This window comes from Sus scrofa, chromosome 17 (genome assembly GCF_054392235.1).
Source record: "Sus scrofa isolate SSC_HxYL_T2T_F1_AM1 chromosome 17, Sscrofa_HxYL_maternal_Yorkshire_Landrace_v2.0, whole genome shotgun sequence".
NCBI lineage: Eukaryota > Metazoa > Chordata > Mammalia > Artiodactyla > Suidae > Sus > Sus scrofa.
This window is the reverse complement of record NC_139399.1, coordinates 21,747,553-21,765,620: the sequence shown is the minus strand read 5'-3', so window position 1 is coordinate 21,765,620 and position 18,068 is coordinate 21,747,553. Positions and strand designations below refer to the sequence as shown.

General features: G+C 44.2%; 1 protein-coding gene across 6 annotated transcripts in view; it reads left to right on the top strand.

Moving 5' to 3' along the window:
- Positions 1–18,068, top strand: part of GPCPD1 (glycerophosphocholine phosphodiesterase 1) — a 162,784-nt gene that overhangs the window by 608 nt on the left and 144,108 nt on the right. The window lies entirely within an intron of this gene.

The window sequence follows — 18,068 nt, the reverse complement described above, 5'->3', positions numbered from 1 at the left end:
GAGGCCTATGGAGGTTCGCAGACTAGGGGTCCAATCGGAGCTGTAGCCGCTGGCCTATGTCACAGCCACAGCAATGGCAGATCCAAGCCGCCTCTGCAAACTACACCACAGCTCATGGCAACGCTGGATCCTTAACCCACGCAGTGAGGCCAGGGATCGAACCTGTGTCCTCATGGATATTAGTCAGATTCATTTCTGCTGAGCCACGATGGGAACTCTCACAATGATTTATTGGGGGAAAAGAAGACCACCTTGATGTATTGCAACTTTTCCCATCAAGAGGTGGAATTAGGAGTTCCTGCCATGGCTCAGTGGGTTAAGAACCTAAATAGTATCTGTGAGGATGCAGTTCAATCCTTGACTTTGCTCAGTGGGTTAAGGATCTAGTGTTGCCATGAGCTGTGATCTAGGTCGAAGAAGCAGTTTGGATCTGGCATTGCTGTGGCTGTGACATAGGCTAGAAGTTGCAGCTCTAATTCAACCCCTAGTCTGGGAACTTCCATATGCCACAGGTTGACTCCCATATGCCCTAAAAATTGGGGCGTGGGGAGGCGGTAGGGGGGCAAAGAGGTGGAAACAATCTTTTGGTGACTTGAATCTGGACTTAGTTATGTAACTTTATTTGTCCAATGGCACATTGTAAATGAGATGCAAACAGAGATTTGAAAAGTGCATTGGGGCTTACCCGTGGTGTTGGGAGCTCTTCTGCCCTCACATAAGCAAGCCCAGGTTACCCGGCTAGGTGATGAGCAACATATGGCCAAGCCATCCTGGCACCCCAGCTGATATCAAACTAAGTGCCAGGTATGGGGGTGAATTGCTTCCCTCTACTCCCCCGCCTCCAAACCAATCAGCCTACCAAACGCCAAAAAACTGAGTGAGGCCATCCTAGACCATCCAGGCTGAGCATGGAAAGCCCAGGCAGACAAAATGCCCATTTGAGCAATAAAATTGTAAGCAAATTAAATGGTTGCTGGAGTTCCCTGGTGGCCTAGTGGCTAAGGATCTGGCATTGTCACTGCTATGACTCAGGTCAATGCTCTGGCACAGGTTCCATCCTCGGCTAAAGAATTTCTGCATGCTTCGGGTGTGGCCAAAAAATAAAAACTAAATGGTTTCTGTTTGGGGATGGCTTATAAAATTGCAAAATTTAATTGATACCCATCCTTACCTACCCCCACGGCTATTTGGGAACCTGCTTTTTCTTATATGATTTACCTATCCTCCCTCAGTACAGATGATTGGTTCCAAGGATAATGATTGACCTAAGCCTGGCCAATCAGATTCTATCCTTGGGATTTTACATACTGCACGTAAACAAAGGAAGTAGTCTTCCTTTAATAGTATAATTTGTAAGTGTGAAACTGGGGATTTGTTCATAGCCATGTTTCCTACCAGGCAGACAATGCTAGTCTGTAGTGAACAGGAATAAAGCCAGCACAGAGAAGAAAGTAGAAATGAGAGATGGAGAGAAAATGCATTTAACTCTGTAAACATCACTCCTGATAGTCCTGCAGTTAGGTGAATTAATTCTTCCCGGGGTTTCACAAGCCAAAAATTTCCACCTTTTCCCTAAGCAGCTTGAGTTGGGCTTTTGTCCCTAGCTCCCAAAGGAACCCTGATTGATATAGCCTATTCATTTCATACATAACCACTATTTTTGCAATAAATAGATCAATGATCATCTCCATCCTTATGTTCACTAAGACTTTAGGGACTGTTTTGTTTATCTGTTGCTGTTCTCTCTCATGGATCTGTTGGCTGACTGGAATCAGCTGGGTAATTCTTCTGCTGGTTTCTCATGGGCCCTCTCATATGACTGTAGTCAGATGGTAGCTGGGGTGGAGTCACCTGGAGGCCGAAGGCTCACTTAGGTGAAACATACAAAATGGCCATGAGCTGTGGTGTAGGTTGTAGCCTCGGCTCGGATCTGCATTGTGTGGCTCTGGCATAGGATGGCGGCTATAGCTCCGGTTAGACCCCTAGCCTAGGAACCTCCATATGCCACGGGTACAGCCCTAGAAAAGACCAAAAAAAAAAAAAAAAAAAAAGCCGTCTTAACTTACACATCTGGCCTCTTAGAGCTCCATACATGGCCTTTATCTCCACATGGAAACGCATCCTCTGGGACCTGTTCACAGCCTCTCTTTTTGGCAGGATATATAGACCACTTATATGACGGCTCCTCTGTGCTCGTTCTCAGAGATTAGATCTCTCTAAGACCCAGATTTGGAAGGCACACAACATCAGTTCCACAAGCCAGGCAGTTTCCAGTTCTCCATTTTCCAGAAGAAGGAATTAGACTCTACCTCTTGATGATGAAAGCGGCAAAGAAATTGCAGCCATTTTAACCTGCCACAGTAACGTTCCAATTTTTGCTTTTTAGGGCCACACCCGCAGCATACAGAAGTTCCCAGGCTAGGGGTGGAATCGGAGCTGCAGCTGTGGGCCTACATCCCAGCCACAGCAACGCAGGATCCAAGCTCCATCTGTAACCTACACCACAGCTCATAGCAATGCCAGATCCATAATCCACTGAGGGAGGCCAAGGATGGGACCTACAACCTCATGGATTCTAGTCCGAATCTTTTCTGCAGTGCCACAATGGGAACTCCAGTAATCTTTCAATTATAACAGATGTTCTTTAAATTGAACTTTCAACGTATATGGTATCTGGAGAGTCAAGACAAAGAAAATCCAAACTTTAGAAATGTCAATGACCAATAAAAATTCCCCGTACAGCCTCGCATTTCCATGTCCGTGGATTTTATTCTAGACTGGCACTGGCTTGGGAAGGTCATACAGATCTTCTGTTAACTGACTTTCTCTCCAAAGTGAGTTATTTGCATGTCTAATGTTGGCCTCCCTCACTAGCCTAGGGAGTTTGAGGAATAAAATACACATCCCATTGGCATACAGTACGTCCCTATCACATGATGAATGCTCTTTAAATGTTGTTCAAATGAATGAATGCAGTGATAGACCCAAGGTGATTTGGCTGCCAGGGGACAATTGGAAAGGTCTGGAGACATTTTGGGTTGTCACACCTGGATGGGGTGTGGCTATCAGTATCTTGAGGATAGACGCCAGGGGTGCTGCTTACCATCCTACAATGCACAGAACAGCCCCCCACAATAAAAACTTACCTTCGGAGTTTGAGAAACCTTGATAGGAGTTCCCGTCGTGGCTCAGTGGTTAATGAATCCGATTAGGAACCATGAGATTGCAGGTTCAATCCCTGGACTCGCTCAGTGGGTTAAGGATCTGGCATTGCTGTGAGCTGTCGTGTAGGTCACAGACACGGCTCGGATCCCTCGTTGCTGTGGTTCTGGCATAGGGCAGCGGCTACAGCTCTGATTAGACCCCTAGCCTGGGAACCTCCATGTGCCACAGGAGTGGCCCTAGAAAGGACAAAAAGATCCCCCCCCCAAAAAAAAAGAAAAAAGAAAAAAAGAAACCTTGATAAATGAGTAAATTAATGAGTAAATAGGATGGGAAACTGATGGTGTTTTTATAGGCTAATCTACAGGGATTCTACTGAGATTTCCCAATATTGTCCGCATTATCTCAGTTGATTAGCCCTGGTTTACGGATGATAACACTGGTTCCACAGTTGAGAAAGGACCCAGGACTGGAAGCCCATGCCAGCCCTAACCCACCACCTCCTCCAGAGGCCCTCACTGTCCTCCTTCTGCTCCAACCTCAGAGTGTTGTCCTGAATTGAATGTGCAGATGACATGGATACCAGGTGTCTAACTGTGGCCCAATCACGACCTTTCTCCATTCCGTTCGCTGCCCTAAAAGACTGGCCTTTGTGGTCTGCTTCAATAGGCCCCTTCCCTTTGGATTCAGACAAAATGAGTGATGGCAGAAGGAGAGTAAAGCTGGAGAACTTCCTGGATTCCTCCCTGAAATTTGCTGTAGGTTGGATGCATCCGTCCCCTAAAAACCAGAGGTTCTACCAAGAGGCTGTTCTTCTCCTATGTAACTGCTGCTGCTTATTGACCCTTCAGGCCTAGGTAAGTGGCTCCCCATTCTTGCTAGCCTCACTCTACTGCACCTTCCATTTTAATTTCCCTTCACCTGCCCACATCTTTGTGAACAGTCTGTGAAGTTCTCCTCAGGTGACCTGATTTGCATGTGACGTCAGTTTCCTTCTGGGAAATATACTGGAAATAGAAAGATTGCCAGGTGCTTTACGAGGAAGATTTTCCATCTACAAAGACCTGCTCTATGTCTTGTCTATTGGTTTTGATCATCTCAGATACCAACAAGAGCCCTAAGCAAGCCAAGTGCACCACCTTCCTTTGAAGGATGAATATGGCTTATGGTGTTAATCCATCTTGAGTTGAACCCCGCAGTCGATTCCACTTCCTTTACTTTCTACCCACCATTGCATCTCAATACTCCAGCTCTCCGAACTAAACAAACTATGTTCTTCCCAAGTGCGTCATGCTATGGAGGCTGGCAAGCAACATGGACCTGTTCCCTGCTGAGCTGTGATGTGTCGGCCCCGAATGACCTAGCCTTTCCTCATCCTTTGCCCAGCTCTGAACACTTGGCATCTGCCTGCTGGCACACAGTCTGCTGCAGCTCTGCCAGGAATGACTGGCTCTCTGGCCCCTGCTCCCCTGCTTCTTTGGTCAGTGTATATACTATGTAATGTTTGTTATAGTTCCTCTCAAAGTCGCTGTCCTTATAGGTTCCTAATCTCAGAAAGAAAAGAAAAAACTAACCTCTATAGCTATGTGTCATCTAACTGTTGCTACATAAAAAAAGCTCTCCAAACTCAGCAGTTTATTTTATTTTATCTCATCTTTTTATTTGTCTTTTTAGGGCTGCACCTGAGGCACATGGAAGTTTCCAGGCTAGCAGTTAAATCTGAGTTGTAGCTGTCGGCCTACACCACAGCCACGGCAACACCAGATCTAAGCCATGTCTGCAACCTACATCACTTCTGTTGTTGGCTGTTAGTTGAAGATTCACAGGGAGAGGAATTATACTTTTTGATGAGGGAGGGGTGAGGTCACATTGTAGAAGAATAAATGATAGAAGATATTGTTCACCCATCTTAGGAAAGTACAGTCTGCCCCCAAAACCTTCGAAGCAATTGTTTCTTTTAATCTCAAGAACTCTGAGAGATAAGGGGTGGTTCTCCCATTTTTACAGATGAGGAAACAGAGGCAAAGGGGGTGAGGAACCTGGCCAAAGAGAAAGTGGCAGATAGGAACTGATGCTGATCATTGAATTATAAAGCCCACTTTTGTAGTAGACTATTTATTTATAGAATGGATGTGGGTTTAAAGTAGGATGTTTCCTATAAAGTAGAAACGGGTATATAACACTGAAATCACCTTTAGGCCTTTCCCCCGTTTAAATATAGCGTTAAACACCTGCATTTCCATATTGCCCCTGGCTTCCCGTAGAATGCTATCGAAATTTGTATTTTCCAAAAATGGCTAGAACCATATTGCCTGTCCCACATGCTCTTCTAGAACTTGCAATTCTGCTGTCAAGTGGTAGATTCTATTTCTCCTCCCCTTGAAGCTGGAAGGGCTTGTAACCCTTCCAACCAGCTGAGTACAGCAGAAGTCAGGCTGCTGTGTTGACTGCCAAAGCTGACTCATGAAAACCTGCTGCCTGGCTCTCTCTTTGTGGGCTGCTTACTCTGGGGAATCCAGCCACCATGCTGTGCGAAGCCCAAACGAGCCCGGTGCTGAGAGGCCACATGGAGAAATCTGTGCAGAAGAAAATGAGAGCTCCCAGCTGATGGCCGGCATCACCCTTCGGAGACGTCAGTAAAGTGCACTCACGTTCAGGTGATTCCAGCTCCAGCCACTGACTCTCCCAGCTGAGGCCCCAGACACGAGGCATGGAACCATCACATTTCTGTCTGAATTTTAGAGCACAGATTATCATCGGTGAGATTAGGAAATGGCTGTTAACACTGCTGAGCTTTGGGATAATCTGTTACACAGCCATAATTACAACACTCTATAATCTCCTCATGATTTATTGTGTTTCATTGGCTTTGGTTTTTGTCTCTTCATAACCAAATAAGTCTCCTCAAATGAGTAATGACTCTTTTTTTTTGGCCTCCCCACGGCATATGGAGTTCCCAGGCCAGGGATCAGATCTGAGCTGCAGTTGTGACCTATGCTGCAGCTCCAGCAACTCCAGATTCTTAACATGCTGTGCCGGGGTTGGGGATTGAACCTGCATCCTAATGTTCCAGAGACACCGCCAATCCTGAGCCACAGTGGGAACTCCAACGATTCTTAACTTTGACATTAATACAGGATTTTAAAGTAGAGAAAATTGAGAATTAAGATTCATGGCTAATATCAGGAAATTCCTGAAGCTTGTTTTTTAAAAAATGAAGATATAGGAGTTCCCTGGCGGCCCAGTGGGTTAAGGACCTGGTGTTGTCACTGCTGTGGCTTGGGTTGCGGTTGTGGCATGGGTTTGATCCCTGCCCTGGGAACTTCCGTATGCTTCCCCCTAAATAAATTAAATTAAAAACAGAGGTATACTTGATTCATAACATTCTATTACTTTCAGGTGTACAGTATAATGATACACTGTCGGTATATATTGAGAAATGATGACCATGATAAATCTAGCTAACCTCCATCATCACATGGTTACCATTTTTTTCCTTATGATGAGATATTTTAAGATCTACTTTCTGAGCAACTTTCAAATATCTAATACGGTATTATTCACTGTAGTTACCAGGCTGTGCATTACATCCCCAGGATTGATTTATTTTATTTTGACAAACTTCACTCATTTCGCCTAGCCCCCAAACCCCCTCTCCGGCAACCACCAGTCGATTCTCTGTATCTCTCTTTATGAACTCTTCTTCTTCTTCTCCTTCCCCTCCTCCTCTTCTCCTCCTCCTCCTTCTTCTTTTTAAGGTTCCACCTATAAGCGAGATAATATACTTGATGTCCTTCTCTGACTCATTTCACTCAGCACAATGCCCTCTAACTCCATCTATGTTGTCACAAATGACAGAATTTTTTTCTTTTCATGGCTGAAAATATTTCAGCGTTTTAGACACACACATATACACCTATGTGTATGTATGTGTGTGTGTGTATATATATGTATACATATGTATGTATAACACTTTCTTTATCCATTCATTCATTGTTGGACACTTGGGTCGTTTCCATGTCTTGGCTATTATGAATAATTCTGTAATTAACATGGGGGTACTGATACTTTTTTTTTTTTTTTTGTCTTTTTGTCTTTTTAGTACTGCACCTGCAGCATGTGGAAGTTCTGAGGCTAGGGGTTGAATCAGAGCTACAGCTGCAGGCCTACACCACAGCTACAGCAATGCTGGATCTGAGCCATATCTGCGACCTACACCAGAGCTCATGGCAAATCTGAGCAAGGCCAGGGATTATACCTGCATCTTCATGGATACTAGTTGGGTTTGGAACCAGCTGACCCACAATGGAAACCTCCAGTTTGGATATTAAAATTTTATCAGATATATAATTTGCAAAATGGAAAGACTGCTTTTTCTTTTCTTTTCTTTCTTTCTTTCTTTCTTTCTTTCTTTCTTTCTTTCTTTCTTTCTTTCTTTCTTTCTCTCTCTCTCTCTCTCTCTCTCTCTTTCTTTCTTTCTCTCTCTCTTTCTTTCTTTTTTTCTTTCTTTCTTGTTGTTGTTATTGCTTTGCAGAAGTTTTAGTTTCCCTGAAGCTTCTTTATGACTGAAGGACAGAAATATCTAAATGGCAAGGTTTATTGACAGGGTAGAAACCAAGAGCAGATTTAACCAACAAGTAATACCAACCTGCTTCTCATCCCAGAAGTCTAGGCACATGCACAGCATGAGAATTTTTCAAAGGTGATAACATAAATATAGGCAGTTATCCGTGATTGTAAGAAGTAAGAAAAAATATGAGAAATTGACACTTAGAGATAACATATAAAGAAACAAATTTTCTGGAGTTCCCCTGTGGTGTAGCAGGTTAAGAATCCGGCATTGTCATTGCAGCTTCTCGGGTTGCTGCTGTGGTGCAGGCATCGCAAAAAATAAAAAACAAAACACAAAGAAACAAAATTTTAAACGTTTTTGGGGAGTCGCCAGCTCAGGAATTCTTTCCCTCACCCTGGGTGAGAGAGCAGATCAAATGGGGAAGGATTTCAGAAGCTGTGACTGCACTCATTTCCCATAGAAATCAGAAATCCTGATAATGTTAAAATATGTGGAAAATCATGATATTTCCTTGTGAGTATATCTTATATTTCTTTTCTTTGGTATAAGAGATGAAAAGAACAAAATTTTCAAGATTTGCCTTTGTAATCAGTTTTGTATTGTTTTTAGTAGGCTACTTAAGATATACACAAGAGCAGGGATGAATCCTATAAGCATCATTTTTTTTTTTTTAATTTTAAGGGCTGCATATGGAAGTTCCCAGGCTAGGGACTGAATCAGAGCTACAGCTGCCAGCCTACACCACAGCCACAGCAATGCCAGATCTGAGTCTCATCTGCAACCTACCCCATAGCTCACGGCAATGCCGGATCCCTGACTCACTAAGTGAGGCCGGGGATCAAACCATAATCCTCATGGATACTGATCAGTTTTGTTTCTGCTGAGCCACAAGGGAACGCCTATAATTATCATTTTGAATGAAAGAAGCTGGGCACAAAACAGATGACATACTGAATTATTTCATTAACCCACTGAGCCACCAGGGAACTCCTATAGATGCCAGTTCTTCATAGTTTTCATCTTATTAATTGCAACTCAGGTCCCCATATTAATTAAAGGGATAATATTTCATTTCTGTTCAGAAACTTGTGCTTTATGAGAGTCTATTTTAATGACACAAAAAGGCCGTAGAGAACCAAGGAGCATCTGGGGCCTTTGGGCAGGGCTGACACACCAGAGTGTCAGTGGCATTTCCGAGCCTGCTGCCTGCTTGTTCCTGGAAGTCTCTGCAGGGTTGCCAGCCAGAGGTATCTCTTTCTGTCTGTCATCCCCTCTCTGCTGCACAGTCTTTGTTCCATGCCGATCACGTTACTGGGGTGTTCTATTTTAAGCTAACCTTGAATGACTTGGGTTGTTTTGCTAACAAAGATGTCCAAAAACTGGTTTGCTTACAGCAGACTTTCTGATTTCTCTGCTCCATCAATGGGGCCAACCATGAAAAAGCGTATGGTGGAAAATGGAAAAGACCCCTTTGTTTTCAGGCAAGGCAGCTACATCCCAGCCTGGGCTCAAGAGCTGCCTATGCCTCTGGGATCTGCAGAAGCTGTAATTGAAAATGACTGCACACTTCCTTTTTTTGGTGAACTGAGCTGATTCCAGGCAAACGGCATCTGGTATAGAGAAAGGAACCAGCCACACTTGCAGCTCAGCCACACGAGCAGCATCTCCAATTCCCAGGCTTTCCAGGGCTTCCCCCCAACAGCTGTGGACAGCTGGCCTCACGGTCTTTCCCTTCCTTTGCCTCTTCATCCCTTGTGCTCTAAACCTCTCCTGAGACCTCGGTTTTTCTAGACATGTGGATCCCTGTGAAACTGCAGCTAGAGAACAGGTGGCAAGGTGATTTATTCAGCAACATTTCTGTTTTGTTCCTTTTTCGCATAGAGATCCTTTAACATCTTTGTAGTGGGGAAAAGCTCTAGTCCCAAACTCTTCAGGCAGGATGATGTCAATAATTTTTGGAAAAATAGTTCACAGAATTCCTGCTGTGGTGCAGCAGGTTAAGAATCTGACTGCTGCAGCTCAGGTCACTGCAGAGGTGTGGGTTCGATCCTTGGCCCAGTGCAGTGGATAAAAGACCTGGTGTTGCTGCTGCAGCTCAGATTCAATCCTTGGCCTGGGAACTTCCATATGTCATGGGTAAAAACAAAGGAAGGAAGAAAGAGAGGGAGGGAGGGAAGAAGAATGGAAAAAAGAAAAAAGAAAGTTAGTTTACAATTTTTTTGTACTTAATTGAGGGTAAAATTAGATTTGTTCATTTTTTTCTGAGAATAGCTTATTGAATGAATTACAACGTACAAATCACTTTTGTGATTAAAAGATTTTGTGATTAAAAGATGTTTGGTTCAGGAAATTCCTTTGTGGAACAGCTGGTTAAGGACCTGGCGTTGTCACTGCATTACCTTGCGGCGCTGTTTCTGATTCAGTTCCTGGCCTGGAAACTTCCACATGCCATGCATGGCTGTGGCCCAAAATAAAGAAAAAAATAGTACACATATACTTAAGAAAAAAAGTTTAAAAAATTATAAAAAATTTTTATTAAAAAAAAAAATTTGGTCAGTTTATGTGGCACTTACTTTTATATCCCTGTGTTGTCATGAACAAAGAGTGCTGCTATTGCCAAATTGTTAACAAGAACAACAATAATTTGGAGTTCCCGTCGTGGCGCAGTGGTTAACGAATCCGACTAGGAACCATGAGGTTGCGGGTTCGGTCCCTGCCCTTGCTCAGTGGGTTAATGATCCGGCGTTGCCGTGAGCTGTGGTGTAGGTTGCAGACGCGGCTCGGATCCCGCGTTGCTGTGGCTCTGGCGTAGGCCGGTGGCTACAGCTCTGATTCAACCCCTAGCCTGGGAATCTCCATATGCCGCGGGAGTGGCCCAAGAAATAGCAACAACAACAAAAAAAGACAAAAAAAAAAAAAAAAAAAAATTTGATTCAACCATACTCTGAATAAAATCTGTATTATAATTTTGTATGAAATGCTGTGCAGCCACACATGGTATCAGTAATATAATATTTATTATTGTATATACTACAATATACAAGTATATTATAATGTAAAATTGTTAAGGTGGATTCAGTGCCCATAGGTTATCAGCTCATAGTTGAAGAGAAAGCCAGAAATAAGGAATGAAGCAGATAAAAAGTCAATAATGTGTGGATTTCTTAAACCTTCATATTTTTTAGGGTTCTTGAAATGGTTCAGGAGGTGGTTAGCTCACCAAATTAGAGGTGGTTTAACCCACCAAGAGTGAGTGCACCAGCACAAACCATGCTGTAGGATCCCCAGCAAGGATGCAGTCAACAACTGTACTGTCATCTTCGTTTCAGTGATCAGGTAACTGATTGAGAGGTTAAGTCGATTGCCTAAGGGTTTATTCTGTGAGTGGGTAACAAAACCAGCATCTGAACCAAGTGGCATCTGACCCTCAGGGAAATGTGCCATTTATATCTGTGAATGGGCAGGTTTGCAGTATTCTGAATGTGACCCTTTTTCCCCCCTCATATTCTGAAAGTTAATTAATGTTAACTCTTTGGGTTTTTTTCCCAGAAGTTTCTTCTCTAGAGACTAAAGAGTTTGAATACAGAATAAATACATAAACCCCACAAGGCAACGGCTTTTTGGCAGGAACAGCTCTTAAGAATCGAAAGACTTCGGCAAAATCAGTCTTGGCCTCTCGAGTGAGTTTTTGTCCTGGTGAAATCAGATTTAAAATTATGCCAGGAGTTCCCATTGTGGCACAGCAGGAACAAATCCGACTAGTATTCATGAGGACATGGGTTTGATCCCTGGCCTCGCTCAGTGGGTCAGGGATCCAGCGTTGCCATGAGCTGTGATGCAGTTTGCAGAAGCAGCTTGGATCCCGCATTGCTGTGGCTGTGATATAGACTGGCTGCTGTAGCTCCGATTTGACACTTAGCCTGGGAAGTTCTGTATGCCATGAGTGTGGCCCTAAAAAGAAAAAAAAAAAAATTAAAATTATGCCAGTTTCAGCCCCACAGGCTTAAAAGAGAGAGAGAAATTTTGAGTGAGATAGCCTATCTGTTTCTTTTTCTTCTCCAGAAGTGCAGGCAGTTTAAGGGCTGACAGCCACGTTCTAGGAGACCTACCTTTGAGAGGAGCCACATTCCAGCAAAGTTGCCTCCCACAGCTTGAGTCATGGGTCCATGTCTGATGTGTACTGCCCTAGGCACGTGTATATATTGATAAAGTTCAGGGTGTGCATGTTTTTGTGAGCCAGTTCCTTGCACTATGTCCTGAAGCTGAATTTAAAGTCCAGTAAATAATAACACAAGTCCAACTACTCCACCTTGCCCATGACCCTGTGTGTGGCATCCCAGGCTGCCTAGGGTGCAACAGGCAGCTGAAGCCTGAGATGCACAATATCCCAGCCCCACAGGGGCACAGGTGGCTGAACTGCAGCCTCCATCCACCCTCTAGGAATTCTCTCCTTCCAAATCAAGAAATTGAAAAGAGGCCATTTCTAGCTTGATAACCTCCTGGGTCAATCATCTCCCTCAGATACAATGAACAACAAGCTAGTTAAGAGGAACAGCAGGGGGCATAAGCCGTACAGTTAGATCTGGGTTCAAATCCTGCCCCTGTCACTCAGTAGCTATGGGACCTTGGGCAAGTTACTGAATTGCTCCAGGATCCTGGTTTTGGTTCACGGAAAGCCGACCTTGAGAATAAGATTCAAGTGCAAGTAATTTATTTGACTGATGATTCAGGAAATACTAACAGGAAAATGGGGGAAGTGAGATTAGAAAGACAAGGCAGACCAAATAAGAGACAGTGTTATTGGGAAGGAAGCCATTTTCCTCTACCTTCTAGGTTCTTCTGGCTGGTCTAAGAATTAAACTGACAGGAAACAGATTAACAAGGGAAATCAAACAAACGTTTCATAATGTGTACACGGGAGAGACCCAGGAAGACGAATGACCTCACCAAAATGGCGGAAGCCGTCACCTTAAATCCTTAAATACCATCTTCTGTTAAAGACAAAAGAGGATGTTGAAGGTATTGGTTTGGGACTTCAAAGGGGAGGAAGGCAATTCATGGAGATGGGAAAGCAAACTTTTTTTTTTTTTTTTTTCTTTTTAGGACCACATCTGTGGCATATGGAAGTTTCCAGGCTAGGGGTCAAATAGGAGCTGTAGCTGCTGGCCTACACCACAGGCATAGCAATGCCAGATCAGAGCCACGTCTTTGACCTACACCACAGCTCACTGGGAATGCCAGATCTTCAACCCACTGAGCAAGGCCAGGGATGGAACCTGTGTCCTTGGGGATACTAGTTGAGCTCGTTACCTCTGAACCACGATAGGAACTCTGGAAAAGCAAATGTTTGATAAATAAATGTTTGCTGAGCCAGAAGAGACAGTGAGACACAGAGTGCACTCTGATCTCTAGGCCCTGATTCCCTCACTGCACCCAAATCATATTCTTTGCAGATGTCTCTAGTGATAGCTCGAGTCTGGGAATGGGCCCTCTATCTAAAAGTTAAAAGCAGGAGTTCTGGAGTTCCCATAGTGGTTCAGTGGGTTAAGAACTCTACGTAATCTCCGTGAGGACATGGGTGCAATCCTTGGCCTCACTCAGCAGGTTAAGGATCCGGTGATGCCAAAAGATGCAGCATAGGTTGCAGATGTGGCTCAGATCTGGTGTTGCTGTGGCTGTAGAATAGGCCTCAGCTGCAGCTCCAATTTGACCCTTAGCCTGGGAACTTCATATGCAGCAGGTTCAGCCCTAAAGAGCCAAAAAAATAAAATTAAATTAAATTAAAAAATTAAGGATCTTGAAATTTAAAGATTATTCTGGATTATCCAAATAGGTCCAATGTCATCACAAGGGGCAGGAGGGTCAGAATCAGAAAAAGAGATAAGATGATGGAAACAGAAAAGCGTGACATGGGGCCATGAGCCAAGGAATGCAGGTAGCCTCTTGAATCTGAAAAAGGCAACGAAATATAACCTTCCCTAAACCCTCCAGAAGGAAGGAATGCAGCCCTGCAGGGGCATTTTAAACTCCTGCTTAATTAAGCAAGGAGGCCATCAAATGGGGCGCCTTTAATGCCTTAGCAGTCTACGTAAGCAAACTGAAACTTTAGGCTGCAAATGCCTTACAGTTAAGAAACCAAAAATCTATGGAGTTCCTGTTGTGGCTCAGTGGTTAACGAATCCGACTAGGAACCATGAGGTTGCGGGTTCGACCCATGGCCTTGCTCAGTGGATTAAGGATCTGGCGTTGCCGTGAGCTGTGGTGTAGGTCGCAGACGTGGCTCGGATCCCATGTTGCTGTGGCTCTGGCATAAGCCAGTGGCTACAGCTCTGATTAGACCCCTAGCCTGGGAAACTCCATATGCCACAAGAGCGGCCCAAGAAATGGCAAAAAGACAAAAAAAAAAAAAAAGAAATCAAAATCTAAGGACAGGCCACCACAAACAGCCAACTAGACTTCCCCAACTAAGACAGCCATTCAAGCTACAGCCCATCAATTTCCTTGCTTTGCGTCCACCTTTTCTCTATAAAAATCTTTCCTTGAGCTTCTGGCAGTGGAGCTCTCCTACTTCTGGTTCAGTGCTGCCCGATTCAAATTTATTTTTGCTCAATTAAACTCTTAAAATTTGAAATATGTGCTAGTTTGCTTTTAACAGTTCTGACCTGCAGGTGTATAAGATGATAAATTTGTATTGTTTTAAGCCACTAAACTGATGGCAATCAGCCATCAGAGACTAATACAGAAGGACACAGCAGGAATAAGAGTAACTAATACAGGAATTGCCAGCGTGATTCGGTGGAAGTGCATCTGATTATTATCCATGAGGATGCAGGTTTGATGCCTAGCCTCACTCAGTGAGTTAAGGATCCGGTGTTGCTATGAGCTGTAGTGTAGGTCGCAGATACAGCTTGGATCTGGCATTGCAGTGGCTCTGGTATAGGCCAGCAGCTATGCTACAGCTCCAATTCCACCCCTAGCCTGGGAACCTCCATATGCCACCAGTGCAGTCCTAAAAAGACAAAAAAAGACGAATAGCTAATACACAGAGTTCCTTTGTGGTGCTGCAGGTTAAGAGTCTGGCTTTGCTGCACAGGGGTTTGATCCCTGGTCCAAGAATTTCTACACGTCTCAGGTGCAGCTAGGAAAAAAAAAAGCTAACATATAATAATGTGTCCTATGAGCCAGCACCAGTACTAAATGCTTGAAATACAACTTCTTTATTTCTTTTTTGACCTGCCCACAGCATGGAGAAGTTCCTGGGGCCAAGGACTAAACCCAAGCCACAGAGTGATCCAAGCCACAGCAGCGACAATGCCAGATCCTTAACCCACCGCACCACCAGGGAACTCTGTAATACAACTCCTTTAATCCTTAAAACAACTGTAGGTATTTCCTCCATGGACTTTAACTCATTTTGCCATACTGAATGTCCTTTCATACCTCTTCATTTCTGTAGCTTAAGGATAAAAAGCTTTAAATTATTTTTATCATTATGAGGGAGCTCCCTGGTAGCCTAGTGGCTAAGGATCCCGCATTGTCACTGCGTAGCTCAGGTCGCTGATGTGGCACTGGTTAGATCCCAGGCCCGGGAACCTCTGCACACCACAGGTATGGCAAAAAAAAAAAAAAAAAAAAAAAAAAAAAAAAAAAAAAAATCTGGTGGCAAAAGTTTCTTCTCCCTGGCAACAAAAGAGTGGAGGCTGACACAGTTCCACTTGAAGCAGGTGGAATAAAAACTGACTTATGCGCCTCTAAATCCACCTGATTACAAATGGTTGCTTTTTACCCTTTGCAGTTTGCTCTGGCTTAGAAAAGTCATTTAAGGAGTTCCCATCGTGGCTCAGAGGTTAACAAATCTGACTAGGAACCATGAGGTTGTGGGTTCGATCCCTGGCCTTGCTCAGTGGGTTAATGATCCAGCATTGCTGTGAGCTGTGGTGTAGGTCGCAGACATGGCTCGGATCCAGCGTTGCTGTGGCTCTAGCGTAGGCCAGCGGCTATAGCTCTGGTTAGACCCCTCGCCTGGGAACCTCCATATGCTTCGGGAGCGGCCCTAGAAAAGGCAAAAAGACAAAAAGAAAAGAAAAGTCATTGAATTATTCAGAATAAGGTTCTGTGGTATTTTTGCTGTAGAAGTTGCAGCTTGGACTAAAATCTTACATCCATCATCTCTAATGACGATGTTTCCAGATTGCGGTAATGGAAATGTCAGTGATGGGATCCATTCTCTTTGTTCCGCAGGGAAAGCTAGAAGGTTCTCGATTGTTCAAGAGTGACATTCCTCACTCATTAAAACTACATTAGCAGGAAAATCCATCAGCGACTCTAGACTCTATCATGTTAATGTGATAAAATTATCATGAAGACAACAATTTAAGTTTTTGTATTATGGGAAATTTCTTGGAGTTTGGAGAAAGAATCTCCATTAACATGCTGGTAAGTATGCTATTTTATTAGTGTCTCCCTTTCTCTCTCACTTTGTTTCTCACCTATTTCCAAGTAATCATAGCTATAAGGGGGAAAAGCAACTGTACGATCACTTTGTTAAGAAAAAAAGAGGGAGTTCCTGTTATGGCTCAGTGGTGATGAACCCAACAAGCGTCCATAAAGATGAGGGTTCAATCTTTGACCTCGCTCAGTGGGTTAAGGATCTGACATTGCTGTGAGCTGTGGTATAGGCCATAGACATGGCTTGGATCTGGCATTGCTGTGGCTGTGGTGTAGCTGGCAGCTGCAGCTCTGATTTGACCCCCAGCCTGGGAACTTCTACATGTCACAGGTGGGGCTGTATGAAGAAAACAAAATTAAATATTAAAAGCAATGAGAGGGAAGGTCAAAGTTTCTTCCCAATCTTTTGGACCTTGATTGTTTTCAGTTTGAAATAATCCCCATACCAAAGGAACATTTTAGGGTGGCGAGCTTTGCTCTCCTACAGTGTGTTACCAATAGGTCACCTCTTCAAACCAAGGGAGGCTGACTCCACTGGGGACTCTGGAAGACTGTATAGAACGTGCACCTGAGAGCTTTCACAGTCACAGGACAAGGGGGTTGGGTCTTTATCAGGTGTTGATGGAGGGCTGGCTGGGGACAAGGGGGAGAGCCATTCCTTGGCTCTTGTGGCCCATCCCCCTCTTTCCACGTGGCCAGGACCAACTCAGGAAGCCAGAGGAACCCTCAGGCAGATAATCATAAGTGAGGGCAGTTGAGACTCAGGCCTGGAGCCCAGATATGATAAGTGTGAGGAGATAGGGCAGAGCGCAGACACACCTGCACACCCAGCTCTATTTTGAGTTTTCTCTAAAACTCACTCTTCAAGGCCCATATGAAAGCTGCTATCATTAGAGCCAGAATTAAATGGTGAAGTTGATGGAGGGTGTGGTAAACTTGAGTTATGTCCCTTCTCCTAAGATGTTCACATCCTAATTCCCAGAAAATTTGAGTAAATTATCTTACATGGATGGAGTTCTCTAGTGGTGGCCTAGAGGTTAAAGACTCGGTGCTGTCCCTACTGTGGCTCTGGCTGCTGCTGTGGCTCAGGTTTGATCCCTGGCCCAGGAATTTCCCCATCCTGAGGGCATGATCAAAAAAGAAAAAAAAAAGGAGGTCCCATCGTGGTGCAGTGGAAACAAATCTGACAAGGAACCATGAGGTTGTGGGTTCTATCCCTGGCCCCACTCAGTGGGTTAAGGATCAGACGTTGCCATGAGCTATAGTGTAGGTCGCAGACATGGCTCAGATCTGGTCTGCTGTGGCTGTGGCATAGGCCAGCAGCTGTAGCTTGCATTAGAGCCTGGGAACTTCCATATGCCGCAGGTGCAGCCCTAAAAAAAAAAAAAAGAAAAGAAAAAGAGAAAAAGAAAGGAAAGCAAAAAAAGGGTTGTTGCAGTTGTGATGAAATTAAGGATCTTGGAGAATTCCTATGGTGGCTCAGTGGTAACAAATCCAACTAGTATCCATAAGGACTTGGGATGGATCCCTGGCCCCACTCAGTGGGTTAAAGATCTGGTGTTGTTGGGACCTGTGGTGTAGGTCACAGATGTGGCTTGGATCTGATGTGGCTGTGGCTGTGGTGTAGGCTGGCAGCTATAGCTCTGATTTGACCCTAGCCTGGGAACCTCCATAGGCCGTGGGTACGGCCCTAAAAAGATAAGATAAAAAACAAAAAAAACAAAAAAAAAAAAAGGAAGAGAACAAAACAATTCAATGAGGACGCCTGTGAGGAAATCACTCAGATTTGCAGATGTGGCTTGGGTCCCACATTGCTGTGGCTGTGGTATAGGCTGGCAGCTGTAGCTCTGATTGAACCCTCAGCCTGGGAACCTCCACATGCTGC